This window comes from Oncorhynchus masou, chromosome 12 (assembly GCF_036934945.1).
Source record: "Oncorhynchus masou masou isolate Uvic2021 chromosome 12, UVic_Omas_1.1, whole genome shotgun sequence".
Lineage (NCBI taxonomy): Eukaryota > Metazoa > Chordata > Actinopteri > Salmoniformes > Salmonidae > Oncorhynchus > Oncorhynchus masou.
The window spans coordinates 95518539-95541232 of record NC_088223.1 but is presented as its reverse complement, the minus strand read 5'-3'; the positions used below and the strand labels follow the sequence as shown (position 1 = coordinate 95541232).

General features: G+C 48.8%; 1 pseudogene; it reads left to right on the top strand.

Moving 5' to 3' along the window:
• Window positions 1-12111, top strand: part of LOC135551099 (transcription factor SPT20 homolog) — a 45713-nt pseudogene extending 33602 nt beyond the window's left edge.
• Window positions 12112-22694: the final 10583 nt, after the last annotated feature.

Sequence of the window (22694 nt, the reverse complement as noted above, 5' to 3'; positions counted from 1 at the left end):
CAGGTAACACAGCCTACCACACAGTCAGGTAACACAGCCTACCACACAGTCAGGTAACACAGCCTACCACACAGTCAGGTAACACAGCCTACCACACAGCCAGGTAACACAGCCTACCACACAGTCAGGTAACACAGCCTACCACACAGTCAGGTAACACAGCCTACCACACAGTCAGGTAACACAGCCTACCACACAGCCAGGTAACACAGCCTACCACACAGCCAGGTAACACAGCCTACCACACAGCCAGGTAACACAGCCTACCACACAGCCAGGTAACACAGCCTACCACACAGTCAGGTAACACAGCCTACCACACAGTCAGGTAACACAGCCTACCACACAGTCAGGTAACACAGCCTACCACACAGTCAGGTAACACTGCCTACCACACAGTCAGGTAACACAGCCTACCACACAGTCAGGTAACACAGCCTACCACACAGTCAGGTAACACAGCCTACCACACAGTCAGGTAACACAGCCTACCTCACAGTCAGGTAACACAGCCTACCACACAGACAGCCTACCACACAGCCAGGTAACACAGCCTACCACACAGCCAGGTAACACAGCCTACCACACAGACAGCCTACCACACAGTCAGGTAACACAGCCTACCACACAGTCAGGTAACACAGCCTACCACACAGACAGCCTACCACACAGTCAGGTAACACAGCCTACCACACAGACAGGTAACACAGCCTACCACACAGCCAGGTAACACAGCCTACCACACAGACAGCCTACCACACAGCCAGGTAACACAGCCTACCACACAGCCAGGTAACACAGCCTACCACACAGTCAGGTAACACAGCCTACCACACAGTCAGGTAACACAGCCTACCACACAGTCAGGTAACACAGCCTACCACACAGTCAGGTAACACAGACAGCCTACCACACAGCCAGGTAACACAGCCTACCACACAGTCAGGTAACACAGCCTACCACACAGTCAGGTAACACAGCCTACCACACAGTCAGGTAACACAGCCTACCACACAGTCAGGTAACACAGCCTACCACACAGCCAGGTAACACAGCCTACCACACAGCCAGGTAACACAGACAGCCTACCACACAGCCAGGTAACACAGACAGCCTACCACACAGTCAGGTAACACAGACAGCCTACCACACAGCCAGGTAACACAGCCTACCACACAGCCAGGTAACACAGTCTACCACACAGACAGGTAACACAGCCTACCACACAGCCAGGTAACACAGCCTACCACACAGTCAGGTAACACTGCCTACCACACAGCCAGGTAACACAGCCTACCACACAGCCAGGTAACACTGCCTACCACACAGTCAGGTAACACAGACTACCACACAGCCAGGTAACACAGCCTACCACACAGCCAGGTAACACAGCCTACCACACAGTCAGGTAACACAGACAGCCTACCTCACAGTCAGGTAACACAGCCTACCACACAGTCAGGTAACACAGCCTACCACACAGCCAGGTAACACAGCCTACCACACAGTCAGGTAACACAGCCTACCACACAGTCAGGTAACACAGCCTACCACACAGTCAGGTAACACTGCCTACCACACAGTCAGGTAACACAGCCTACCACACAGTCAGGTAACACAGCCTACCACACAGTCAGGTAACACAGCCTACCACACAGTCAGGTAACACAGCCTACCACACAGTCAGGTAACACAGCCTACCACACAGTCAGGTAACACAGCCTACCACACAGACAGGTAACACAGACAGCCTACCTCACAGTCAGGTAACACAGCCTACCACACAGTCAGGTAACACAGCCTACCACACAGTCAGGTAACACAGCCTACCACACAGCCAGGTAACACAGCCTACCACACAGCCAGGTAACACAGCCTACCACACAGCCAGGTAACACAGCCTACCACACAGCCAGGTAACACAGCCTACCACACAGTCAGGTAACACAGCCTACCACACAGTCAGGTAACACAGCCTACCACACAGTCAGGTAACACAGCCTACCACACAGTCAGGTAACACTGCCTACCACACAGCCAGGTAACACAGCCTACCACACAGTCAGGTAACACTGCCTACCACACAGTCAGGTAACACAGCCTACCACACAGTCAGGTAACACAGCCTACCACACAGCCAGGTAACACTGCCTACCACACAGTCAGGTAACACAGCCTACCACACAGTCAGGTAACACAGCCTACCACACAGCCAGGTAACACAGCCTACCACACAGTCAGGTAACACAGCCTACCACACAGTCAGGTAACACAGCCTACCACACAGACAGCCTACCACACAGTCAGGTAACACAGCCTACCACACAGACAGCCTACCACACAGCCAGGTAACACAGCCTACCACACAGTCAGGTAACACAGCCTACCACACAGTCAGGTAACACAGCCTACCACACAGCCAGGTAACACAGCCTACCACACAGACAGCCTACCACACAGCCAGGTAACACAGCCTACCACACAGCCAGGTAACACAGCCTACCACACAGTCAGGTAACACAGCCTACCACACAGTCAGGTAACACAGCCTACCACACAGTCAGGTAACACAGCCTACCACACAGCCAGGTAACACAGCCTACCACACAGCCAGGTAACACAGCCTACCACACAGCCAGGTAACACAGCCTACCACACAGTCAGGTAACACAGCCTACCACAGTCAGGTAACACAGCCTACCACACAGTCAGGTAACACAGCCTACCACACAGTCAGGTAACACAGCCTACCACACAGTCAGGTAACACAGCCTACCACACAGTCAGGTAACACAGCCTACCACACAGTCAGGTAGCACAGCCTACCACACAGTCAGGTAACACAGCCTACCACACAGCCAGGTAGCACAGCCTACCACACAGTCAGGTAACACAGCCTACCACACAGCCAGGTAACACAGCCTACCACACAGTCAGGTAACACAGCCTACCACACAGTCAGGTAACACAGCCTACCACACAGCCAGGTAACACAGCCTACCACACAGTCAGGTAACACAGCCTACCACACAGCCAGGTAACACAGCCTACCACACAGTCAGGTAACACAGCCTACCACACAGCCAGGTAACACAGCCTACCACACAGTCAGGTAACACAGCCTACCACACAGCCAGGTAACACAGCCAGGTAACACAGCCTACCACACAGTCAGGTAACACAGCCTACCACACAGTCAGGTAACACAGCCTACCACACAGTCAGGTAACACAGCCTACCACACAGTCAGGTAACACAGCCAGCCTACCACACAGTCAGGTAACACAGCCTACCACACAGCCAGGTAACACAGCCTACCACACAGTCAGGTAACACAGCCTACCACACAGCCAGGTAACACAGCCTACCACACAGTCAGGTAACACAGACAGCCTACCACACAGACAGGTAACACAGCCTACCACACAGTCAGGTAACACAGCCTACCACACAGTCAGGTAACACAGCCTACCACACAGCCAGGTAACACAGCCTACCACACAGTCAGGTAACACAGCCTACCACACAGACAGGTAACACAGCCTACCTCACAGTCAGGTAACACAGCCTACCACACAGACAGGTAACACAGACAGCCTACCACACAGTCAGGTAACACAGCCTACCTCACAGTCAGGTAACACAGCCTACCACACAGTCAGGTAACACAGCCAGCCTACCACACAGTCAGGTAACACAGCCTACCACACAGTCAGGTAACACAGCCTACCACACAGTCAGGTAACACAGCCTACCACACAGCCAGGTAACACAGCCTACCACACAGTCAGGTAACACAGACAGCCTACCACACAGCCAGGTAACACAGCCTACCACACAGACAGGTAACACAGACAGCCTACCACACAGTCAGGTAACACAGCCTACCACACAGCCAGCCTACCACACAGTCAGGTAACACAGCCTACCACACAGCCAGGTAACACAGCCTACCACACAGTCAGGTAACACAGCCTACCACACAGTCAGGTAACACAGCCTACCACACAGCCAGCCTACCACACAGCCAGGTAACACAGCCTACCTCACAGTCAGGTAACACAGCCTACCACACAGACAGCCTACCACACAGCCAGGTAACACAGCCTACCACACAGCCAGGTAACACAGCCTACCACACAGTCAGGTAACACAGCCTACCACACAGTCAGGTAACACAGCCTACCACACAGTCAGGTAACACAGCCTACCACACAGCCAGGTAACACAGCCTACCACACAGTCAGGTAACACAGCCTACCACACAGTCAGGTAACACAGCCTACCACACAGCCAGGTAACACAGACTGCCTACCACACAGTCAGGTAACACAGCCTACCACACAGTCAGGTAACACAGCCTACCACACAGCCAGGTAACACAGCCTACCACACAGTCAGGTAAGACAGCCTACCACACAGTCAGGTAACACTGCCTACCACACAGCCAGGTAACACAGCCTACCACACAGCCAGGTAACACAGCCTACCACACAGTCAGGTAACACTGCCTACCACACAGCCAGGTAACACAGCCTACCACACAGTCAGGTAACACAGCCTACCACACAGACAGCCTACCACACAGTCAGGTAACACAGACTGCCTACCACACAGTCAGGTAACACAGCCTACCACACAGCCAGGTAACACAGCCTACCACACAGCCAGGTAACACAGCCTACCACACAGTCAGGTAAGACAGCCTACCACACAGTCAGGTAACACAGCCTACCACACAGCCAGGTAACACAGACTGCCTACCACACAGCCAGGTAACACAGCCTACCACACAGCCAGGTAACACAGCCTACCACACAGTCAGGTAACACAGCCTACCACACAGCCAGGTAACACAGCCTACCACACAGCCAGGTAACACAGCCTACCACACAGTCAGGTAACACAGCCTACCACACAGCCAGGTAACACAGCCTACCACACAGTCAGGTAACACAGCCTACCACACAGCCAGGTAACACAGCCTACCACACAGCCAGGTAACACAGCCTACCACACAGCCAGGTAACACAGCCTACCACACAGTCAGGTAACACAGCCTACCACACAGCCAGGTAACACAGCCTACCACACAGCCAGGTAACACAGCCTACCACACAGTCAGGTAACACAGCCTACCACACAGACAGCCTACCACACAGCCAGGTAGCACAGCCTACCACACAGTCAGGTAACACAGCCTACCACACAGTCAGGTAACACAGCCTACCACACAGACAGGTAACACAGCCTACCACACAGACAGGTAACACAGCCTACCACACAGTCAGGTAACACAGCCTACCACACAGCCAGGTAACACAGCCTACCACACAGTCAGGTAACACAGCCTACCACACAGTCAGGTAACACAGCCTACCACACAGCCAGGTAACACAGCCTACCACACAGCCAGGTAACACAGCCTACCACACAGTCAGGTAACACAGCCTACCACACAGACAGGTAACACAGACTGCCACACAGCCAGGTAACACAGACTGCCTACCACACAGTCAGGTAACACAGACTGCCTACCACGCAGTCTCACCCCCTCACCACAGTCCCAAGCCGACAGGCTAAATGAACTGCTGTGTGTTACAGGGAGTCTATTTGGTCTGAACAGCAGTCCAGGCCTCTCAACCTGCTCTACTCCCTGAGACCCTCTTCACCCTCTGGTCTTCTGCAATGTGTTAAAATCAAATCAAATAACTTGAGAATCGGGGCACTACGAAATAATATTTATAGAGCTGTTATCTTCCGAATAAACTCTTAAAGACCTAGTAATATTCAAATCAAATCAAATGTATTTATAGAGCCCTTCATACATCAGCTGATATCTCAAAGTGCTGTACAGCAACCCAGCCTAAAACCCCAAACAGCAAGCAATGCAGGTGTAGAAAAACTCCCTAGAAAGGCCAAAACCTAGGAAGAAACCTAGAGAGGAACCAGGCTATGTGGGGTGGCCAGTCCTCTTCTGGCTGTGCCGGGTGGAGATTATAACAGAACATGGCCAAGCTGTTCAAATGTTCATAGATGACCAGCATGGTCCAATAATAATAATCACAGGCAGAACAGTTGAAACTGGAGCAGCAGCACAGCCAGGTGGACTGGGGACAGCAAGGAGTCATCATGTCAGGTAGTCCTGAGGCATGGTCCTAGGGCTCAGGTCCTCCGAGAGAGAGAAAGAGAGAATTAGAGAGAGCACACTTCGATTCACACAGGACACTGAATAGGACAGGAGAAGTACTCCAGATATAACAAACTGACCCGAGCCCCCGACACATAAATTACTGCAGCATAAATACTGGAGGCTGAGACAGGAGGGGTCAGGAGACACTGTGGCCCCATCCGAGGACACCCCGGACAGGGCCAAACAGGAAGGATATAACTCCACCCTCTTTCCAAGCTATTCAGAAGACTTCCAGTTTGGTGGAATCCCATTTCCGGAAGATTTTTTGTTTTTAGGAGTGTGACTGCAACTTGGGTATTGCGCAGGTTAAATTGAGTCCCTCAGTTAAGTGGTTAACTGATGTCCTCTGACGTCCTTGGGTAGGTGGAGGGAGTCTGGAAGGGCATCTAGGAATCTTTGTGTTGTCTGTGAATTTATAGCACGACTTTTGATGCTCCTTGGTTGGGGTCTGAGCAGATTATTTGTTGCGATTGCAAACGTAATAAAATGGTGGTCCGATAGTCCAGGATTATGAGGAAAAACTGTGACAGTGAGTAGGTCCGGAGATATTTTGGACAAAACCCACTGAGGCGATGAAAAGATCAAAAGTCTTTTGGAGTGGGTCTGTGGACTTTCCATGTGAATATTAAAGTCACCAAAAATGTGAATATTATCTGCCATGACTTCAAGGTCCAATAGGAATTCAGGGAACTCAATGAGGAATGCTGTATATGGCCCAGGAGGCCTGCAAACAGTAGCTATAAAAAGTGATTGAGCTGCATAGATTTCATGACAAGAAGCTCAAAAGACAAAAACTCAGTTGTTTTTTTTGTTTGTTGTAAATTTACATGTTCTGTCTTAAATGTTAGCAACACCTCCGCCTTTGCGGGATGCGCAGGGGGATATGGTCACTATTGTAACCAGGAGGTGAGGCCTCATTTAACACAGTAAATTCATCAGGCTTAAGCCATGTTTCAGTCAGGCCAATCACATCAAGATTATGATCAGTGATTAGTTGATTGACTAGAACTGCCTTGGAAGTGAGGGATCTAACATTAAGTAGCCCTATTTTGAGATGTGAGGAAACACGATCTCTTTCAATAATGACAGGAATGGAGGTGGTCTTGCGCTTGTGACACCTCACTTTGAACATATCATATCAACATAACATCCTGTTGAAATAGGAGGCATGTGTTTTGCTGCTGTGATAAGCAATTATTGCTTTCACAAATTAGCAGCAATTCAAATGTTTTTTGTTGTTGTTGAGAGATCCATTTCTTTCCAATCGTTGGTTGAAGACTACAAAAATGTTATTAAGGACAGGTGTGTTGTTTAATTTTAAGTTCACACAGTTTTATTTTTCATGCGTTATCGTATTGTGTATATATTATAATCTCATTTTTTTTTTTTAAATCAAACCCAGTAACTAAGTCTTGTTGAAAAATGACAGAACCATTTGAGTTGAATTAACTGACTTATTTTAGCCTACCTACACCAAACGAACCCTTCTGGTTGCTGAGCAACGTGTACAGTGGCCTTCGAAAAGTATTCAGACCCCTTCACTTTTTCCACATTTTGTTATTTTACAGCCTGATTCTAAAATTGATTGAAATAAAAATATTTCCTCATCAATCTACACAAAATACCCCATAATGACAATTAAACAGTTTTTTTATTTTTATTTTAGCAAATGTGTTCAAATAAAAACATACCTTATTGACATAAGTATTCAGACCATTAGCTATGAGACTCGAAATTCAGCTCAAGTGCATCCTGTTTCCATTGATCATCCTTGAGATGTTTCTACAACTTGATTGGAGTCCATCTGTGGTAAATTCAATTGATTGGACATGATTTGGAAAGGCACACACCGGTCTATATAAAAGGTCCCACAGTTGACAGTGCATGTCAGAGAAAAACTAAGCCATGAGGTTGAAGGAATTGTCCATAGAGCTCCGAGACAGGATTGTGTCGAGGCACAGATCTGGAGAAGGGTACAAAAACATTTGTGCAGTATTGAAGGTCCCCACAGTGGCTGCCATCATTCTTAAATGGAAGAAGTTTGGATCCACCAAGACTCTTCCTATTTTTCACAGCAGTTTAAATACAATGATTCTCTACAATTTTAGAAAATCTTTAAATTACAGGATGGCAGGAAATGACAGTAACCTGTTTTGGCCAGCTGGTTGTTGCCTTGGCTTGTTAATGACAGTAACCTGCTTTGGCCAGCTGGTTGTTGCCTTGGCATGTTAAATGACAGTAACCTGCTTTGGCCAGCTGGTTGTTGCCCTGCTCTGTTACAATGACAGTAACCTGCTTTGGCCAGCTGGTTGTTGCCCTGCTCTGTTACAATGACAGTAACCTGTTTGGCCAGCTGGTTGTTGCCCTGCTCTGTTACAATGACAGTAACCTGCTTTGGCCAGCTGGTTGTTGCCTTGGCTTGTTAAATGACAGTAACCTGTTTTGGCCAGCTGGTTGTTGCCTTGGCTTGTTAAATGACAGTAACCTGCTTTGGCCAGCTGGTTGTTGCCCTGCTCTGTTACAATGACAGTAACCTGCTTTGGCCAGCTGGTTGTTGCCCTGCTCTGTTAAATGACAGTAACCTGTTTTGGCCAGCTGGTTGTTGCCTTGGCTTGTTAAATGACAGTAACCTGCTTTGGCCAGCTGGTTGTTGCCTTGGCATGTTAAATGACAGTAACCTGCTTTGGCCAGCTGGTTGTTGCCCTGCTCTGTTACAATGACAGTAACCTGCTTTGGCCAGCTGGTTGTTGCCCTGCTCTGTTACAATGACAGTAACCTGCTTTGGCCAGCTGGTTGTTGCCTTGGCTTGTTAAATGACAGTAACCTGCTTTGGCCAGCTGGTTGTTGCCTTGGCATGTTAAATGACAGTAACCTGCTTTGGCCAGCTGGTTGTTGCCCTGCTCTGTTACAATGACAGTAACCTGCTTTGGCCAGCTGGTTGTTGCCCTGCTCTGTTAAATGACAGTAACCTGCTTTGGCCAGCTGGTTGTTGCCTTGGCTTGTTAAATGACAGTAACCTGCTTTGGCCAGCTGGTTGTTGCCTTGGCATGTTAAAGGACAGTAACCTGCTTTGGCCAGCTGGTTGTTGCCCTGCTCTGTTACAATGACAGTAACCTGCTTTGGCCAGCTGGTTGTTGCCCTGCTCTGTTAAATGACAGTAACCTGCTTTGGCCAGCTGGTTGTTGCCCTGCTCTGTTACAATGACAGTAACCTGCTTTGGCCAGCTGGTTGTTGCCCTGCTCTGTTAAAATGACAGTAACCTGCTTTGGCCAGCTGGTTGTTGCCTTGGCTTGTTAAATGACAGTAACCTGCTTTGGCCAGCTGGTTGTTGCCTTGGCATGTTAAATGACAGTAACCTGCTTTGGCCAGCTGGTTGTTGCCCTGCTCTGTTACAATGACAGTAACCTGCTTTGGCCAGCTGGTTGTTGCCCTGCTCTGTTACAATGACAGTAACCTGCTTTGGCCAGCTGGTTGTTGCCCTGCTCTGTTAAATGACAGTAACCTGTTTTGGCCAGCTGGTTGTTGCCTTGGCTTGTTAAATGACAGTAACCTGCTTTGGCCAGCTGGTTGTTGCCTTGGCATGTTAAATGACAGTAACCTGCTTTGGCCAGCTGGTTGTTGCCCTGCTCTGTTAAAATGACAGTAACCTGCTTTGGCCAGCTGGTTGTTGCCTTGGATTGTTAAATGACAGTAACCTGCTTTGGCCAGCTGGTTGTTGCCCTGCTCTGTTACAATGACAGTAACCTGCTTTGGCCAGCTGGTTGTTGCCTTGGCTTGTTAAATGACAGTAACCTGCTTTGGCCAGCTGGTTGTTGCCTTGGCATGTTAAATGACAGTAACCTGCTTTGGCCAGCTGGTTGTTGCCTTGGCATGTTAAATGACAGTAACCTGCTTTGGCCAGCTGGTTGTTGCCCTGCTCTGTTACAATGACAGTAACCTGCTTTGGCCAGCTGGTTGTTGCCCTGCTCTGTTACAATGACAGTAACCTGCTTTGGCCAGCTGGTTGTTGCCTTGGCTTGTTAAATGACAGTAACCTGCTTTGGCCAGCTGGTTGTTGCCTTGGCATGTTAAATGACAGTAACCTGCTTTGGCCAGCTGGTTGTTGCCCTGCTCTGTTACAATGACAGTAACCTGCTTTGGCCAGCTGGTTGTTGCCCTGCTCTGTTACAATGACAGTAACCTGCTTTGGCCAGCTGGTTGTTGCCCTGCTCTGTTAAATGACAGTAACCTGTTTTGGCCAGCTGGTTGTTGCCTTGGCTTGTTAAATGACAGTAACCTGCTTTGGCCAGCTGGTTGTTGCCTTGGCATGTTAAATGACAGTAACCTGCTTTGGCCAGCTGGTTGTTGCCCTGCTCTGTTAAAATGACAGTAACCTGCTTTGGCCAGCTGGTTGTTGCCTTGGATTGTTAAATGACAGTAACCTGCTTTGGCCAGCTGGTTGTTGCCCTGCTCTGTTACAATGACAGTAACCTGCTTTGGCCAGCTGGTTGTTGCCTTGGCTTGTTAAATGACAGTAACCTGCTTTGGCCAGCTGGTTGTTGCCTTGGCATGTTAAATGACAGTAACCTGCTTTGGCCAGCTGGTTGTTGCCTTGGCATGTTAAATGACAGTAACCTGCTTTGGCCAGCTGGTTGTTGCCCTGCTCTGTTACAATGACAGTAACCTGCTTTGGCCAGCTGGTTGTTGCCTTGGCTTGTTAAATGACAGTAACCTGCTTTGGCCAGCTGGTTGTTGCCCTGCTCTGTTACAATGACAGTAACCTGCTTTGGCCAGCTGGTTGTTGCCTTGGCTTGTTAAATGACAGTAACCTGCTTTGGCCAGCTGGTTGTTGCCTTGGCATGTTAAATGACAGTAACCTGCTTTGGCCAGCTGGTTGTTGCCTTGGCATGTTAAATGACAGTAACCTGCTTTGGCCAGCTGGTTGTTGCCTTGGCATGTTAAATGACAGTAACCTGCTTTGGCCAGCTGGTTGTTGCCCTGCTCTGTTACAATGACAGTAACCTGCTTTGGCCAGCTGGTTGTTGCCTTGGCTTGTTAAATGACAGTAACCTGCTTTGGCCAGCTGGTTGTTGCCCTGCTCTGTTACAATGACAGTAACCTGCTTTGGCCAGCTGGTTGTTGCCTTGGCTTGTTAAATGACAGTAACCTGCTTTGGCCAGCTGGTTGTTGCCTTGGCATGTTAAATGACAGTAACCTGCTTTGGCCAGCTGGTTGTTGCCTTGGCATGTTAAATGACAGTAACCTGCTTTGGCCAGCTGGTTGTTGCCCTGCTCTGTTACAATGACAGTAACCTGCTTTGGCCAGCTGGTTGTTGCCTTGGCTTGTTGAATGACAGTAACTTATTTCCTCCCTCTCTCTCCCCCCCTCTCTCTCTCCCCCCTCTCTCTCTCCTCCCCTCTCTCTCTCCCTGCCTCTCTCTCCCCCCCCTCTCTCTCCCCCATCTCTCTCTCCCCCCTCTCTCTCCCCCCCTCTCTCTCCCCCCTCTCTCTCCCCCCCTCTCTCTCCCTCCCTCTCTCTCTCCCCCTCTCTCCCCCCTCTCTCTCCTCCCTCTCTCTCTCCCCCCCTCTCTCTCCCTCCCTCTCTCTCTCCCTCTCTCTCCCCCCCTCTCTCTCTCCCTCCCTCACTCTCCCCCTCTCTCTCTCCCTCCTTCTCTCTCCCCCCTCTCTCCCCCCCCTCTCTCTCTCCTCCCCCTCTCCTCCCCCCTCTCTCTCCCTCCCTCAGTTGCAATTCTTGCACCACCAAGTGCAGCAGCAGCAAATGGCTATGGGGGGACGGGCCCTCAGGGGGCGTCGCCACGGCTACATACCGCCAGCCAATCCAAGAAGTAAGACCAAGAGGAGCATGCCGCAGCCCCTCCCCAGCCAAGAGGAGCACACCACAGCCCCTCCCCAAATCATGATGACCCCCCCCCAACCAAGAGGAGCATATCGCAGCCCCTCCACCAATCATGATGACCTCCCCCCCCAACCAAGAGGAGCACGCCGCAGCCCTTCCCCAGCCAAGAGGAGCACACCACAGCCCCTCCCCAAATCATGATGACCCCCCCCCCAACCAAGAGGAGCACATCGCAGCCCCTCCCCCAATCATGATGGCCCCCCCAGCCAACCAAAGTGGAGCATGCCACAGCCCCTCCCCAAATCATGATTGAGAGAACTCCACCCAACCCCTATAGGTCTCTATAGTGTACTCCGACCCCAGTCTCATTCAGGAGACTATAGGCAAAAAAAATACTTTTCCTTTTGTCCATTTTGTAGCTGGGAGATGATGTAATAATAACTGTTCGGTTGGCGTGCCAACCACGTCCTGACAACCTATTATTTAGAAGGTGGTTCTTCCTACCAGCCTGCTGTCCTGTTACTTCCTCATATGACATCACGGTGTCGTCGATTCAAACAGAGCTCCTGGATGGACAACAGCTCCTGGTTCTGTGTGTATCTGAAATGCCATCCTATCCCCTTACCTTTGACAAGGGCACTATGTAGGGAATTACGGTGGTATTTTCAGACACGGATGATCTAATAAGATGATGCTATCACAAGAGGACTCATTTTCCCAGCATGCAATGCGGGGTGCAATTTTTTATAATAAGGCATTTCCTTGTGGGGGTGGAAGGGGTGGGATTAAGAAGAGTATATTCATATTAGAAATCATGTGACATTTCTGGGAGAGAAATTAAATGGTCTTTGTCAGCAGTTTTATTGTGTAATAAAGAATAAACTATGTATATATTGACAGGAAAATACAACAAAAAGTGAGTTTATTCCAGTGTCTTGACGCTCTGTAGGAATTTGTCGATGAGTTTGCAGATCTCTCGATGTCTCGTCGTGGCCCGGCTGATACAGTCCTGAAGCTTCTCACCCGATAATGATGTACCGCCTGGAGAAGACGACAGTTTGGCATAGACACAACAGTTGACCTATAAACTTGAGTTATTTTAAGAGGGGCCATAAAGAAGTATGATTGGGGGTAGGATTTACGGGTTGTTTTGGGACTGGGGCAGAGGCTAGATAGTGGATTCTTAGGGACTGAGTTGGAAAGAAAGGTGGATTTGGTATTGGGCAGTGAAGGGGTTAACCAGAAGTGGGTTGATTGGAGCCTAGGGAAGGGGTTGGTTTCAGACTAGTTTAATGGTTGATTGGGGTCTAGGGAAGGGGTTGGTTTCAGACTAGTTTAATGGTTGATTGGGGTCTAGGGAAGGGGTTGGTTTCAGACTGGTTTAATGGTTGATTGGGGCCTAGGGAAGGGGTTGGTTTCAGACTGGTTTAATGGTTGATTGGGGTCTAGGGAAGGGGTTGGTTTCAGACTAGTTTAATGGTTGATTGGGGCCTAGGGAAGGGGTTGGTTTCAGACTAGTTTAATGGTTGATTGGGGCCTAGGGAAGGGGTTGGTTTCAGACTGGTTTAATGGTTGATTGGGGCCTGGGGAAGGGGTTGGTTTCAGACTGGTTTAATGGTTGATTGGGGCCTAGGGAAGGGGTTGGTTTCAGACTGGTTTAATGGTTGATTGGGGTCTAGGGAAGTGGTTGGTTTCAGACTGGTTTAAGAGTTGATTGGGGTCTAGGGAAGGGGTTGGTTTCAGACTAGTTTAGTGGTTGATTGGGGCCTATTGAAGGGGTTGGTTTCAGACTGGTTTAATGGTTGATTGGGGCCTAGGGAAGTGGTTGGTTCCAGACTGGTTTAATGGTTGATTGGAGCCTAGGGAAGGGGTTGGTTTCAGACTGGTTTAATGGTTGATTGGGGCCTAGGGAAGGGGTTGGTTTCAGACTGGTTTAATGGTTGATTGGGGCCTAGGGAAGGGGTTGGTTTCAGACTGGTTTAAGGGTTGATTGGGGCCTAGGGAAGGGGTTGGTTTCAGACTAGTTTAATGGTTGATTGGGGTCTAGGGAAGGGGTTGGTTTCAGACTAGTTTAATGGTTGATTGGGGTCTAGGAAAGGGGTTGGTTTCAGACTGGTTTAAGGGTTGATTGGGGCCTAGGGAAGGGGTTGGTTTCAGACTAGTTTAATGGTTGATTGGGGTCTAGGGAAGGGGTTGGTTTCAGACTGGTTTAAGGGTTGATTGGGGTCTAGGGAAAGGGTTGGTTTCAGACTGGTTTAAGAGTTGATTGGGGTCTAGGGAAGGGGTTGGTTTCAGACTGGTTTAAGGGTTGATTAGGGTCTAGGGAAGGGGTTGGTTTCAGACTGGTTTAAGGGTTGATTGGGGTCTAGGGAAGGGGTTGGTTTCAGACTGGTTTAAGGGTTGATTGGGGTCTAGGGAAGGGGTTGGTTTCAGACTGGTTTAAGGGTTGATTGGGGCCTAGGGAAGGGGTTGGTTTCAGACTGGTTTAAGGTTTAATTTGGGCCTAGGGAAGGGGTTGGTTTCAGACTGGTTTAAGGGTTGATTGGGGCCTAGGGAAGGGGTTGGTTTCAGACTGGTTTAGTGGTTGATTGGGGCCTAGGGAAGGGGTTGGTTTCAGACTGGTTTAATGGTTGATTGGGGCCTAGGGAAGGGGTTGGTTTCAGACTGGTTTAATGGTTGATTGGGGCCTAGGGAAGGGGTTGGTTTCAGACTGGTTTAAGGGTTGATTGGGGCCTAGGGAAGGGGTTGGTTTCAGACTGGTTTAAGGGTTGATTGGGGCCTAGGGAAGGGGTTATAGCAGGGATCATCAACTTTCAGCCGTGGGACAATTTATTTTATTGAGCGGATGGCCAGAAACTCAGCAGCGGTTCCGCTAGGTTCCAGTGTTTAACCAGGACACAGGTTCCGGTGTTTAACCAGGACACAGGTTCCAGTGTTTAACCAGGACACAGGTTCCGGTGTTTAACCAGGACACAGGTTCCAGTGTTTAACCAGGACACAGGTTCCAGTGTTTAACCAGGACACAGGTTCCGGTGTTTAACCAGGACACAGATTCCGCCAGGTTCCGGTGTTTAACCAGGACACAGGTTCCAGTGTTTAACCAGGACACAGGTTCCGCTAGGTTCCGGTGTTTAACCAGAACACAGGTTCCGGTGTTTAACCAGGACACAGGTTCCGCTAGGTTCCGGTGTTTAACCAGGACACAGATTCTGGTGTTTAACCAGGACACAGGTTCCGCTAGGTTCCGGTGTTTAACCAGGACACAGGTTCCAGTGTTTAACCAGGACACAGGTTCTGCTAGGTTCCGGTGTTTAACCAGGACACAGGTTCCAGTGTTTAACCAGGACACAGGTTCCGCTAGGTTCCGGTGTTTAACCAGGACACAGGTTCCAGTGTTTAACCAGGACACAGGTTCCGCTAGGTTCCGGTGTTTAACCAGGACACAGGTTCCAGTGTTTAACCAGGACACAGGTTCCGCTAGGTTCCGGTGTTTAACCAGGACACAGGTTCCAGTGTTTAACCAGGACACAGGTTCCGCTAGGTTCCGGTGTTTAACCCGGACACAGGTTCCGCTAGGTTCCGGTGTTTAACCAGGACACAGATTCTGGTGTTTAACCAGGACACAGGTTCCAGTGTTTAACCAGGACACAGGTTCCGCTAGGTTCCGGTGTTTAACCAGGACACAGATTCTGGTGTTTAACCAGGACACAGGTTCCAGTTTTTAACCAGGACACAGGTTCCGCTAGGTTCCAGTGTTTAACCAGGACACAGGTTCTGGTGTTTAACCAGGACACAGGTTCCGCTAGGTTCCAGTGTTTAACCAGGACACAGATTCTGGTGTTTAACCAGGACACAGGTTCCAGTGTTTAACCAGGACACAAGTTCCAGTGTTTAACCAGGACAAAGGTTCCGGTGTTTAACCAGGACACAGGTTCCGCTAGGTTCCAGTGTTTAACCAGGACACAGGTTTCGCTAGGTTCCGGTGTTTAACCAGGACACAGGTTCCGCTAGGTTCCGGTGTTTAACCAGGACACAGGTTCCGCCAGGTTCCGGTGTTTAACCAGGACACAGGTTCCGCTAGGTTCCGGTGTTTAACCAGGACACAGGTTCCGGTGTTTAACCAGGACACAGGTTCCGCTAGGTTCCGGTGTTTAACCAGGACACAGGTTTCCGTGTTTAACCAGGACACAGGTTCCAGTGTTTAACCATGACACAGGTTCCGCTAGGTTCCGGTGTTTAACCAGGACACAGGTTCCGGTGTTTAACCAGGACACAGGTTCCGCTAGGTTCCGGTGTTTAACCAGGACACAGGTTCCGCCAGGTTCCGGTGTTTAACCAGGACACAGGTTCCGGTGTTTAACCAGGACACAGGTTCCGCTAGGTTCCGGTGTTTAACCAGGACACAGGTTTCCGTGTTTAACCAGGACACAGGTTCCAGTGTTTAACCATGACACAGGTTCCGCTAGGTTCCGGTGTTTAACCAGGACACAGGTTCCGGTGTTTAACCAGGACACAGGTTCCGCTAGGTTCCGGTGTTTAACCAGGACACAGGTTCCGCCAGGTTCCGGTGTTTAACCAGGACACAGGTTCCGCCAGGTTCCGGTGTTTAACCAGGACACAGGTTCCAGTGTTTAACCAGGACACAGGTTCCGCTATGTTCCGGTGTTTAACTAGGACACAGGTTCCAGTGTTTAACCAGGACACAGGTTCCGCTAGGTTCCGGTGTTTAACCAGGACACAGGTTCCAGTGTTTAACCAGGACACAGGTTCCGCTAGGTTCCAGTGTTTAACCAGGACACAGGTTCCAGTGTTTAACCAGGACACAGGTTCCGCTAGGTTCCAGTGTTTAACCAGGACACAGGTTCCGCTAGGTTCCGGTGTTTAACCAGGACACAGGTTCCAGTGTTTAACCAGGACACAGGTTCCGCTAGGTTCCGGTGTTTAACCAGGACACAGGTTCCAGTGTTTAACCAGGACACAGGTTCCGCTAGGTTCCGGTGTTTAACCAGGACACAGGTTCCAGTGTTTAACCAGGACACAGGTTCCGGTGTTTAACCAGGACACAGGTTCCGCTAGGTTCCGGTGTTTAACCAGGACACAGGTTCCGCTAGGTTCCGGTGTTTAACCAGGACGCAGGTTCCGCTAGGTTCCGGTGTTTAACCAGGACACAGGTTCCGCTAGGTTCCGGTGTTTAACCAGGACACAGGTTCCAGTGTTTAACCAGGACACAGGTTCCGCTAGGTTCCGGTGTTTAACCAGGACACAGGTTCCGCTAGGTTCCAGTGTTTAACCAGGACACAGGTTCCGGTGTTTAACCAGGACACAGGTTCCGCTAGGTTCCGGTGTTTAACCAGGACACAGGTTCCAGTGTTTAACCAGGACACAGGTTCCGCTAGGTTCCGGTGTTTAACCAGGACACAGGTTCCAGTGTTTAACCAGGACACAGGTTCCAGTGTTTAACCAGGACACAGGTTCCAGTGTTTAACCAGGACACAGGTTCCGCTAGGTTCCAGTGTTTAACCAGGACACAGGTTCCGGTGTTTAACCAGGACACAGGTTCCAGTGTTTAACCAGGACACAGATTCTGGTGTTTAACCAGGACACAGGTTCCGCTAGGTTCCGGTGTTTAACCAGGACAGCGGTTCCGCTAGGTTCCGGTGTTTAACTAGAACACAGGTTCCGGTGTTTAAAGTTGCTTTGCTCAGAAAAATCACCCTCGGACCAAATTTTTCTATGGGAAGAGAGGGTGGGGGGGGGTAGTTTGGGCAGTGTCTATGGGTAGAGGGTGGGGGGATAGTTTGGGCAGTGTCTATGGGAAGAGGTGGTAGAGGGGGTGGATAGTTTGGGCAGTGTCTATGGGAAGAGGTGGTAGCGGGGGGGGATAGTTTGGGCAGTGTCTATGGGAAGAGGTGGTAGAGGGGGGATAGTTTGGGCAGTGTCTATGGGAAGAGGTGGTAGAGGGGGTGGGGGGTTAGTTTGGGCAGTGTCTATGGGAAGAGGTGGTAGAGGGGGGATAGTTTGGGCAGTGTCTATGGGAAGAGGTGGTAGAGGGGGTGGGGGGGTTAGTTTGGGCAGTGTCTATGGGAAGAGGTGGTAGAGGGGGTGGATAGTTTGGGCAGTGTCTATGGGAAGAGGTGGTAGAGGGGGTGGGGGGTTAGTTTGGGCAGTGTCTATGGGAAGAGGTGGTAGAGGGGGGATAGTTTGGGCAGTGTCTATGGGAAGAGGTGGTAGAGGGGGTGGGGGGTTAGTTTGGGCAGTGTCTATGGGAAGAGGTGGTAGAGGGGGGGGATAGTTTGGGCAGTGTCTATGGGAAGAGGTGGTAGAGGGGGTGGGGGTTAGTTTGGGCAGTGTCTATGGGAAGAGGTGGTAGAGGGGGTGGGGGGTTAGTTTGGGCAGTGTCTATGGGAAGAGGTGGTAGAGGGGGGATAGTTTGGGCAGTGTCTATGGGAAGAGGTGGTAGAGGGGGTGGGGGGTTAGTTTGGGCAGTGTCTATGGGAAGAGGTGGTAGAGGGGGGATAGTTTGGGCAGTGTCTATGGGAAGAGGTGGTAGAGGGGGGGATAGTTTGGGCAGTCTATGGGTAGAGGGTGGGGGGGTAGTTTGGGCAGTGTCTATGGGAAGAGGTGGTAGAGGGGGGATAGTTTGGGCAGTGTCTATGGGAAGAGGTGGTAGAGGGGGGATAGTTTGGGCAGTGTCTATGGGAAGAGGTGGTAGAGGGGGTGGGGGTTAGTTTGGGCAGTGTTTATGGGTAGAGGGGGTGGGGGGGTAGTTTGGGCAGTGTCTATGGGAAGAGGTGGTAGAGGGGGGGGGGTAGTTTGGGCAGTGTCTATGGGAAGAGGTGGTGGTTAGCTACCTTCAGGGAACTGTATGTTTCTGGCCTGGTTATGTGGAGGGCACAGAGTCCCTCTTCCTCGTCTGTTACCACAGTGATTGTGGCAGTGCATAGACCTCTTCAGCTGTGGGGTCAACAACCAGTGTAGAGCTACACAGGACAGATACCACCGCTATAGAGCTAAACAAGACACAACACATCTAATGTATAGATGGGAGAGCACAGCACAACACATCTAATGTATAGATGGGAGAGCACAACGCATCTAATGTATAGATGGGAGCACACAACACATCTAATGTATAGATGGGAGAGCACAACACAACACAGCTAATGTATAGATGGGAGAGCACAACACAGCTCATGTATAAATGGGAGAGCACAACACATCTAATGTATAGATGGGAGCGCACAACACATCTAATGTATAGATGGGAGAGCACAACGCATCTAATGTATAGATGGGAGCGCACAACACATCTAATGTATAGATGGGAGAGCACAACACAACACAGCTAATGTATAGATGGGAGAGCACAACACAGCTCATGTATAAATGGGAGAGCACAACACATCTAATGTATAGATGGGAGCGCACAACACATCTAATGTATAGATGGGAGAGCACAACACATCTAATATATAGATGGGAGAGCACAACACATCTAATGTATAGATGGGAGAGCACAACACATCTACTGTATAGATGGGAGAGCACAACACAACACAGCTAATGTATAGATGGGAGAGCACAACACATCTAATGTATAGATGGGAGAGCACGGCACAACACATCTAATGTATAGATGGGAGAGCACAACACAACACAGCTAATGTATAGATGGGAGAGCACATCACATCAAATATATAGATGGGAGAGCACAACACATCTAATGTATAGATGGGAGAGCACAACACAACACATCAAATATATAGATGGGAGAGCACAACACAACACAGCTAATGTATAGATGGGAGAGCACAACACATCTAATGTATAGATGGGAGAGCACAACACAACACATCAAATATATAGATGGGAGAGCACAACACAACACAGCTAATATATAGATGGGAGAGCACGGGGCATCTAATGTATAGATGGGAGAGCACAACACATCTAATGTATAGATGGGAGAGCACAACACAACACATCAAATATATAGATGGGAGAGCACAACACAACACAGCTAATGTATAGATGGGAGAGCACAACACATCTAATGTATAGATGGGAGAGCACAGCACAACACATCTAATGTATAGATGGGAGAGCACAACACATCTAATGTATAGATGGGAGAGCACAACACAGCTCATGTATAAATGGGAGAGCACAACACATCTAATGTATAGATGGGAGAGCACAACACATCTAATGTATAGATGGGAGAGCACAACACATCTAATGTATAGATGGGAGAGCACAACACATCTAATGTATAGATGGGAGAGCACAACACAACACATCTAATGTATAGATGGGAGAGCACAACACAACACAGCTAATGTATAGATGGGAGAGCACAACACATCTAATATATAGATGGGAGAGCACAACACATCTAATGTATAGATGGGAGAGCACAACACATCTACTGTATAGATGGGAGAGCACAACACATCTAATGTATAGATGGGAGAGCACAACACATCTAATGTATAGATGGGAGAGCACAACACATCTAATGTATAGATGGGAGAGCACAACACAACACATCTAATGTATAGATGGGAGAGCACAACACAACACAGCTAATGTATAGATGGGAGAGCACAACACATCTAATGTATAGATGGGAGAGCACAACACATCTAATATATAGATGGGAGAGCACAACACATGTAATGTATAGATGGGAGAGCACAACACATCTACTGTATAGATGGGAGAGCACAACACATCTACTGTATAGATGGGAGAGCACAACACATCTAATATATAGATGGGAGAGCACAACACAACACAGCTAATGTATAGATGGGAGAGCACAACACATCTAATGTATAGATGGGAGAGCACAGCACAACACATCTAATGTATAGATGGGAGAGCACAGCACAACACATCTAATGTATAGATGGGAGAGCATGGCACAGCTAATGTATAGATGGGAGAGCATGGCACAGCTAATGTATAGATGGGAGAGCACAACACAACACAGCTAATGTATAGATGGGAGAGCACAACACATCTAATGTATAGATGGGAGAGCACAACACAACACATCTAATGTATAGATGGGAGAGCACAGCACAACACATCTAATGTATAGATGGGAGAGCACGGCACATCTAATGTATAGATGGGAGAGCACAACACATCTAATGTATAGATGGGAGAGCACATCACATCTAATGTATAGATGGGAGAGCACATCACATCTAATGTATAGATGGGAGAGCACATCACATCTAATGTATAGATGGGAGAGCACAACACATCTAATGTATAGATGGTAGAGCACAACACATCTAATGTATAGATGGGAGAGCACAACACAACACATCGAATGTATAGATGGGAGAGCACAACACAACACATCGAATGTATAGATGGGAGAGCACATCACAACACATCTAATGTATAGATGGGAGAGCACAACACAACACATCGAATGTATAGATGGGAGAGCACAATACATCTAATGTATAGATGGGAGAGCACAATACATCTAATGTATAGATGGGAGAGCACAACACAACACATCTAATGTATAGATGGGAGAGCACAACACATCTAATGTATAGATGGGAGAGCACATCACAACACATCTAATGTATAGATGGGAGAGCACAACACAACACATCGAATGTATAGATGGGAGAGCACAATACATCTAATGTATAGATGGGAGAGCACAATACATCTAATGTATAGATGGGAGAGCACAACACAACACATCTAATGTATAGATGGGAGAGCACAACACATCTAATGTATAGATGGGAGAGCACAACACAACACATCGAATGTATAGATGGGAGAGCACAATACATCTAATGTATAGATGGGAGAGCACAATACATCTAATGTATAGATGGGAGAGCACAACACAACACATCTAATGTATAGATGGGAGAGCACAACACATCTAATGTATAGATGGGAGAGCACAACACAACACATCTAATGTATAGATGGGAGAGCACAACACATCTAATGTATAGATGGGAGAGCACAACACAACACATCTAATGTATAGATGGGAGCGCACAACACATCTAATGTATAGATGGGAGAGCACAACACAACACAGCTAATGTATAGATGGGAGAGCACAACACAGCTCATGTATAAATGGGAGAGCACAACACATCTAATGTATAGATGGGAGCGCACAACACATCTAATGTATAGATGGGAGAGCACAACACATCTAATATATAGATGGGAGAGCACAACACATCTAATGTATAGATGGGAGAGCACAACACATCTACTGTATAGATGGGAGAGCACAACACAACACAGCTAATGTATAGATGGGAGAGCACAACACATCTAATGTATAGATGGGAGAGCACGGCACAACACATCTAATGTATAGATGGGAGAGCACAACACAACACAGCTAATGTATAGATGGGAGAGCACAACACATCTAATGTATAGATGGGAGAGCACAACACAACACATCAAATATATAGATGGGAGAGCACAACACAACACAGCTAATATATAGATGGGAGAGCACGGGGCATCTAATGTATAGATGGGAGAGCACAACACATCTAATGTATAGATGGGAGAGCACAACACAACACATCAAATATATAGACGGGAGAGCACAACACAACACAGCTAATGTATAGATGGGAGAGCACAACACATC